Source organism: Capsicum annuum, chromosome 6 (assembly GCF_002878395.1).
Source record: "Capsicum annuum cultivar UCD-10X-F1 chromosome 6, UCD10Xv1.1, whole genome shotgun sequence".
Taxonomy (NCBI): Eukaryota; Viridiplantae; Streptophyta; class Magnoliopsida; order Solanales; family Solanaceae; genus Capsicum; species Capsicum annuum.
Genome location: NC_061116.1, coordinates 122,601,407 through 122,608,850, shown reverse-complemented (window position 1 = coordinate 122,608,850; position 7,444 = coordinate 122,601,407). Strand labels below are relative to the sequence as shown.

Genomic DNA, 7,444 nt, shown 5'->3' with positions numbered 1-7,444 from the left:
CCACACCATAATACTAGTCTAAACCAAATGATTCAATATTTTATGTCTCTTTTAGAGCTCAGAAAATAAGCATAACATGCCTAAACACTTCAAGGACTAACTCTGAACTCTTACTATGGATTCACTGGCGCATATTGCATTCAACTTTTTACATTGCAACATGGCATTCAAGCCTATCATTAAAACCACATATGAACTTCAAGGAAAAGACCCATAAAGGCATACTTTTCATATTCTCTAACCTCTATAAATAACAACTTTCTTGCACTACTCTTAGGAAGAGATACCCAGAATTCTCAACTAACTATGACATATACAAAAGATTTACCTCGACATTCCTTCATCCTTTAGCCATAGATAGAAAAAGCATATATTATCTTTCTTAATGAGGGTCACCAACTCTCTCTCATCTAAACCATTTCTTATCCATTATCATCACCATTATCTTAATATAAGAAGAGGTCACTGAAGGGCTAACACATAATGACCTAAAGGACGAAAGAATACTATACATAACTTTGAAACTTAATTGAGGCCTGAGGGATAGAGTGTCAAAGGCATAGATTCGTTAAAGAAATATAAAATGAGGAGATACGTGATATAATGCAAATTTTGCTAGTATCATGAGTTCTGAGAACTGATCATACTCTGAAACATAAGTTCATACTTATCATAAGATATTCAACATAAGACTGGAGTGCATAGATTTATGAGGGATGGCTCAAATCATAGAGTGAAGTTTTTACTTACTTACTAGAAGCTGAGTTGAATCCGTATGAAGTTTATAAGCATTGGCCTTTGTCTTGGATCTATCATGCAAGACATAAATATGGTGTGATAACTAGTGAAATCTAAGGAATACTATAGAGTAAGAAGGGATCACCGTCTCATCACAACTCTTATTGACATGCATTATACTATAATTATCAAAACTTGATTTGTTTATTCACTCTACCATCTCCCCCTTAGATCAAAGATGACATTCTAAGCTTATGGGTATACTCTATATCCTTGAGACTAAGCCATAATTTCTTTGCTCTTACAGTCTACACATGAATGCTCACTCACCTGAATAATCTATATCTAGACAATACTAACTTCATTCTTGGATACTCTCTTAATACATACCACCATTAACTTCCTTTAACTTCAATAATCATCATTATAGACTTACACTCTATTAACTCAACAAACATATCTGCCTTACTAAACACATAATTTGCCTTTTTTTTAATAGTCAACTAATATCACATCTCTAGCCATCAAGAATACCATATACTATATGACTAGCCTTATTCACACTTAGAAACTCACGAGCATTATCTAAGCACACACGAAACTTAATTATCTTAAAAAATAATTCAATCCCCATATCACCTTGGGTACACCTCTACATCATTCCTATGACATCATACTTAATTGCGAATAAATAAACTTAAACTCTTGCATACATTATCTCAAGCCTACTCGTTCACCTCCCATATAACTAGCCTCACTATCCCAAGTAATCACTCTTTCCACCTTGATGATCATCCATTATTCAAGCTTAGATTTTAGTACTAGTCATGATTAACCACAACTTTACACACCATTATTTACATGTCAAAACATCAGGAAACACTAGTCCACTAGAACTTTATAATAATAACAATATTTGATCATAATCTTATAGTCTATCTAATTATAGTCCATAAGCACATCCCTCTTCCACATATCTCTAGTACTTATCCATCCATATATCTAACATATAACCCTAGTTCTACAAACATCAACCAATTTCTTTTTTACAACTTCAAGGAGAACCCATATTAATAATTCTTATCAACAAAATACTTTTATTAGGAACCTATACTTTTCTAACACAATGAAATATCATCAAAAACTCCTTTCCTACTTTAAGCATACCATAATTTACCTTAACTATTAACTCCTTATTTACCTTTAACCATGATACCGACACCACATTCACTACCTTTTAGTTAGCACACAAGGACAAATCATCCCTAATGACTTAATAGAAAGCATAGATCTATCAATTTTTACCCTTAATCAAATGCTAACCCCAACTTTTCTTGTTACTAGACTTCTAAATCCATACTTCCAACTCTAAGGATGTTCTAATACTTATGAATCATAACACCCTTAGTTATACTTTTCCTTAATAAAAATTGTATTTAATACTCAAGGAATGTGCTCTCTCCTTTCATGAGCGCTATCTGAAATGAAGGTTAACAAGGAATCTGAATACATATCTTATTCTGTCTCCTTATGTGACTTCTGAAATTACTAAAACTAAATCTGAGAGACTCATCTTGGGAGGAATTAGAACTTACTAATCGTGTTATCTCGAGAATAAGTCATAGATAGAGAATTATGAAGTACCATACAAATCAAAATAAGTTTTTAAAAGAACAACTTTACTACACGATCTAGAGTATGAAAGAAAAAAAACTCTTATTAAATGCCCTATAGTCACTCAAAGAAAAGTACAGACGCCATTGCACTGTTCCACAAGACTCTACTAGACACAACTTTAAAGACACCCTAGGACACTTGAACTTTGTTCTCTTATACCAAGTTTGTAACGTCCCGAGACTACTACTTGGACATCACACTATGCTTAGGACCATAAGTGATCCCAAGCTAACCCTTATACTGGCATAACTCGTTAGCAACTAAATAAGATAAATTAATCTGTAAGGAATATGTGGAAAAAAAGTCTTTACTAAGTTGGTTCAATACAAAAATGTAAAAAGTGATTACAACTATGGTTATACAAAAACAAAACAGAAATTAAATACATCAACTCTACTGACTATCTATGAAGTCTCTACTAATACTAACTATAGGTAGCCAAGACATGACCCCCAACTCTCCCTGATCAATACGAATGAATAAAGAAAATAAGATGCTACTCGAACAATAATTGACTCGATCCCCTCGAATCAAAAGGGCTCATCACCTGCTGACTGAAAGCCACATAGTGTCTGATTATGATCTAGGTGCTTCAACTGGTACCTATAATATGAGACAATGTATCACATAGACATATATGCGGATCAGTACTTCTGGAATGTACTGAGTATATGGGGTGAATATATAAGTGAAGCAATAGCTGAATATTCATATAAACTTTCAAATAATGCATGCTAAGTGTAAATGACTCACCTTGGGCTTGAATAAAACAAAAGTTATAAAATCATAAACATGAGTAACAAAGCATACGTTTAAACTTTGTGAGCCATAACACTTAATTCTAAAAGCTTTTCTGTTATTATTTCTTAGGGAGATTCTTCTAACCGACGTAAATCATGTCAGCTATCATGGAGTCCAACGTCTTACCTACGTTGGGGAAAGTTGTCCTACCCTTTCCATCGAAATTGGACCTTAACTTAAGTGATCACTATACTTAACCCATATTGGGACTTTAAACCTACGGTGGCTCATAGTTCTTAGGCATGCGACCTTGGACACATACCCAACTCATAATCATCATCCAAATAATTGTATGAATGATCAAAAACATAAAGAAGCTAAATTAAAGAATGTAAAACCTAAAACTGACGAGTTGCATCAGCCTTCCAAATTGTGCAAGACATCCAAGATGATTAGAAATCATGCATAATGTCCTATTTATACTAATAGGCTAAAGACTTAGCCGTGTAGGAGAATGATTTGCAAATTTGCCATATGTGGGATATCTAACACATCGCTTTGCATATCCCGTGGACTAAGCAACGCGGTGCTTTGCATTTTATCTGGAAATACCAATGAATCACATTAAAAATATCATCAAGGGAGTGGTGCGTTGCTTCTCAATATTGTTGGCTCACTTGAAGTTGCATCCATATTTTTGGCTAAGTGTTCCAACGTCTATTTTTTTATCCAAGCCTTATGGTGTTATTTTGCCTTCAATTGCAGTTTGTTTCTTACCAAAATGTCAACAACTTCAAATCATCAAGCATACTAAAACATCAAATATCAAACATTAGAGCTTAAAACAACATAGCATTCATAAAGATGCAAAAGAAACTCAAACTAAGACTAGGCTCGCTCACTTGATCATAGGAATATTGTTTTGACTCTTGTATTGATTCAATTGAACTTTGCACATTACAAATAATTTGTTACAGATATAAATATACCATTAAACCCTTTATAACTCATTCAATACACTAGAATACACTAGAATCCAGCAAGATCAACTAAACACACACCTAGCTCAAGCTAGTAAAATTAGTTTTCTCGGTTGAACTCTAAATGACTCAATTAAGTACAAACTTGTTTGAAAATACTTTTAACCATTGTAATCACATCCTTGAATACTTATATGCTTATTTATCATCATCACACAAAAATCACATGAATTTTCCTCAATATAAGGTAAACTAAGCTAGTATAATGACTCCAAAGTGTATAAAACCACCTCAGATCACATAGTTTTATCCTCTTGTGTAACAAACTTACAGGTGCTATTTTGTGTTGATTAGGATAACTGGTCCAATGATCTTTCAGCCTTAATCATCACTCATCAATAAAAGAAAAGAAACACCTCTTCATCAAATAGTTTTTATTAATTTCAAACACTGAAGATAGGAAACAAAAACTCCATTTCAAGATCACTCAAGCATTATTTATGTTCTTATCTTTGTAGTATGCTTAATGAGTTAATGAGTGTTATTGAGTACTGATTTATAAATGAACTACTCATGTTATAAGTATAGTGCTTTTGTTTGTTGAGAGAGGTGCTTAGGTAGAGTTACCTAAGTGTAAGACTGATTAGAGTTGATCAGTAGAGAGGGTCCTTGGTAGAGTTACCAAGATGAGCTTGTAATAGAGTTGCTAGCAATGAAATGAGGCTAGAGGTAGGCTGAAATCTTAGACTACAATCAGAAGGTTGATTATAGTGGATTTCTTTGGTACTTGTGACTGCAAGCCATGGTTTTCTCGATGCTGGATTTTCAAGTGAAAATCTTGGTGTTTTTGCTCTTTCTGCATTGTCTCCTACTTCTTGGTAATTTTTGTGTACTTTTCTTGTGATTAATTTTAAGGGACCTGGTCCCTCACTGTGTGGTGCAATCCACAAGGCTTTCAACAAAAGGGATGGACTAACATACAAAGGGTTAAAAAGAGTGACATTAAATATTAAATTTAGGTTTATGTATGGATTGATAGTATAACTTTAGGAGTACGTATGGATAGATGGTATAATAAAGAGTGATAATAAATTTTTTTTAATAGATAAGTGGAAAAAATTAAATTGATTTATTCACTTTTCAGTTAAAAGTGTTTGTATATTGATGAGACATAAAGGGGAGAAGAGAGATATTTTTTATATGATATGAATGAAAGGTCTTTCATTTAAGATTAATTTCTTTTTCTAGAGATAATGGAAAGGGAGAATTATCACTAATGACAACTTGATAATAATGAGAATCAATGTAGTATCCAAGTGCGGGTATGGTGACACAGTGCACCAGAAAACTATGTCCCATTTATTTCTAATAGCCCTATAGCTTAAAAGGCTATAGAGACAGTTTTCTACTTGTGCTGGTATGGACATAGATGGAAGGAGTTTACTATGAAAATATTGTGGTTTACAAAAGCTTCAAGAAAATTAAACAATACTTACGAAGAAATTCCATTATTAATAGTTTGGGAGTTGTGGAAGACAAGAAACAACATGAAACATGAAAGTCACACTACTTTTGAGGGACTGATATATCAGGTGGAAAAAACATACAGATAATGGTAAAGATGCAGACACCTTGGATACATATCACTAGGAAGAACGGGATGGAAATGGTAAATATTTTAGGATCCTATAACCCTAAAATATATCATCACTTAGTTCACTAGAATTTCCCTTAGAAAGGAAGAATAAAGTGCAATATAGATGATGCAAGAAAAGGGAAACTTGGGTGAAAGTGCAAATGGATTTTGCATCAGGGATGACAAATGAGATTTGATATATGCCCAAGAAAAAAGAATAGGGATTACAACAAATATGGAGGCAGAGGAGAGAGCGGTCTGTGGGGCTCTAAAGTTCAATACAACAAAGGGCTATCAACAAATGATAATAGAAACTAACTCTCTATACCTCAAAAATATTATTCAGAGAGTATAGAAAGAGCCATGAGAACTTGCATAGATAATGGATGCAATCCAAAATGAAGTTAGAAGGCAGAAGGTTCAAATAAAGCATACATTCAGAGAAGGCAATCAGATGGCTAATTACTTAGCTAATCTAGTAGTCAATAGCACACACACACAAAGAATGCATGCATTTTAAGGAGCTACCAGTAATAAGGAGACAACTTATCAACAAAGACAAAATACAAATTCCAACATTGAGGATGAGAACTGGGAGAATCAAGTCACATAAAACTACAATAAAAGCAAGCAAATAGATAGGAGTTAATGAGAGGCAACAAACATATTTACATAAGAGAATGTCCTGCTAGGGTCATTATAGCTGCACAATTCAATATTTTGCTAATCTATGCTAGTGCACAAACTTTCACCAAAAAGTTATGGGTATGGTGTCAGCTTGAATATTCAGGCATGGATTAGCATGAATTCCAAATATTTTTTATCCTAAGAAGAAGTAAAATCAACAGTAAAGGATGAGTATGAGGTCAGATCTTCAAAGAGGAACAAGGGAGAGAGAAATAAAAAAAGATATACCTTTGGTCCAACTGTGGATTCTAGATAGCAACCTCCCTCAAATACACATGATGATGGACAACCTACTACCTCCTGAGAATGAATAAGAGAGCTTAAATAGGATTAAGAACACTAAAGAAAGAGGAAAAAACATCACTTACCTCCAAACAGTGAACACTCTTGTGTGAGTTGGATAATACAAAGTGGAGGTAGAGCAAGGTGGAAGTAAACTCACAAGAGGAGACGACAGAGCTAGAGGTTTTGGAAGCTGTCGAATGGGAGCATTTGGAAGAAAGGAGAAAATTTGAAAAGTGAAAATGAGGCGTTTAGGGTAAGTTTCTCTTTTAAAGGGAATAAACTTGGGTTGGGTTAGGTTTCGAATAGATCGAATTTTTTATGTTGTCTTTTCTGTTTTTGGGCCATTTGGCCAGACTAAGTTTGATTTTTTATACATATTTTGATAATAAATAAAATGACCCCAGAAGACACTAAAAAAATCCAACTTTAAAAATAAAAAAACTTTTGTAAGCTGAAACGATATATCTGAGTCATGGATGTAATAATCGGGTTAGAAATTTACTACTTTCTCCGGTTTATATTAGTTGGCCCCTATAGACTTGACATACTCATTAAGAAAAATATTTATTAAGGATCTATTTTACCAAATTAGTCTTATTAATTATGCTTTGAAAATATAAATTTGAATATATATAGCTTGTTTAGTCATTTAATGATAAGGATATTATTGGAAGAACATATTAAAATCCTTTTGATTTCA

General features: G+C 33.3%; 2 long non-coding RNA genes across 2 annotated transcripts; both read right to left on the bottom strand.

The window, feature by feature from the left end:
- Positions 1-2,708: 2,708 nt before the first annotated feature.
- Positions 2,709-7,071, bottom strand: LOC107873177. Its single transcript, XR_001675160.2, has 3 exons — positions 6,828-7,071; positions 6,688-6,759; positions 2,709-3,018 (listed from the first exon to the last, which is right to left on the bottom strand). It is a non-coding gene; the product is annotated as an uncharacterized LOC107873177 (long non-coding RNA).
- Positions 3,549-4,534, bottom strand: LOC107873178. Its single transcript, XR_001675161.2, has 2 exons — positions 4,468-4,534; positions 3,549-3,966 (listed from the first exon to the last, which is right to left on the bottom strand). It is a non-coding gene; the product is annotated as an uncharacterized LOC107873178 (long non-coding RNA).
- Positions 7,072-7,444: the final 373 nt, after the last annotated feature.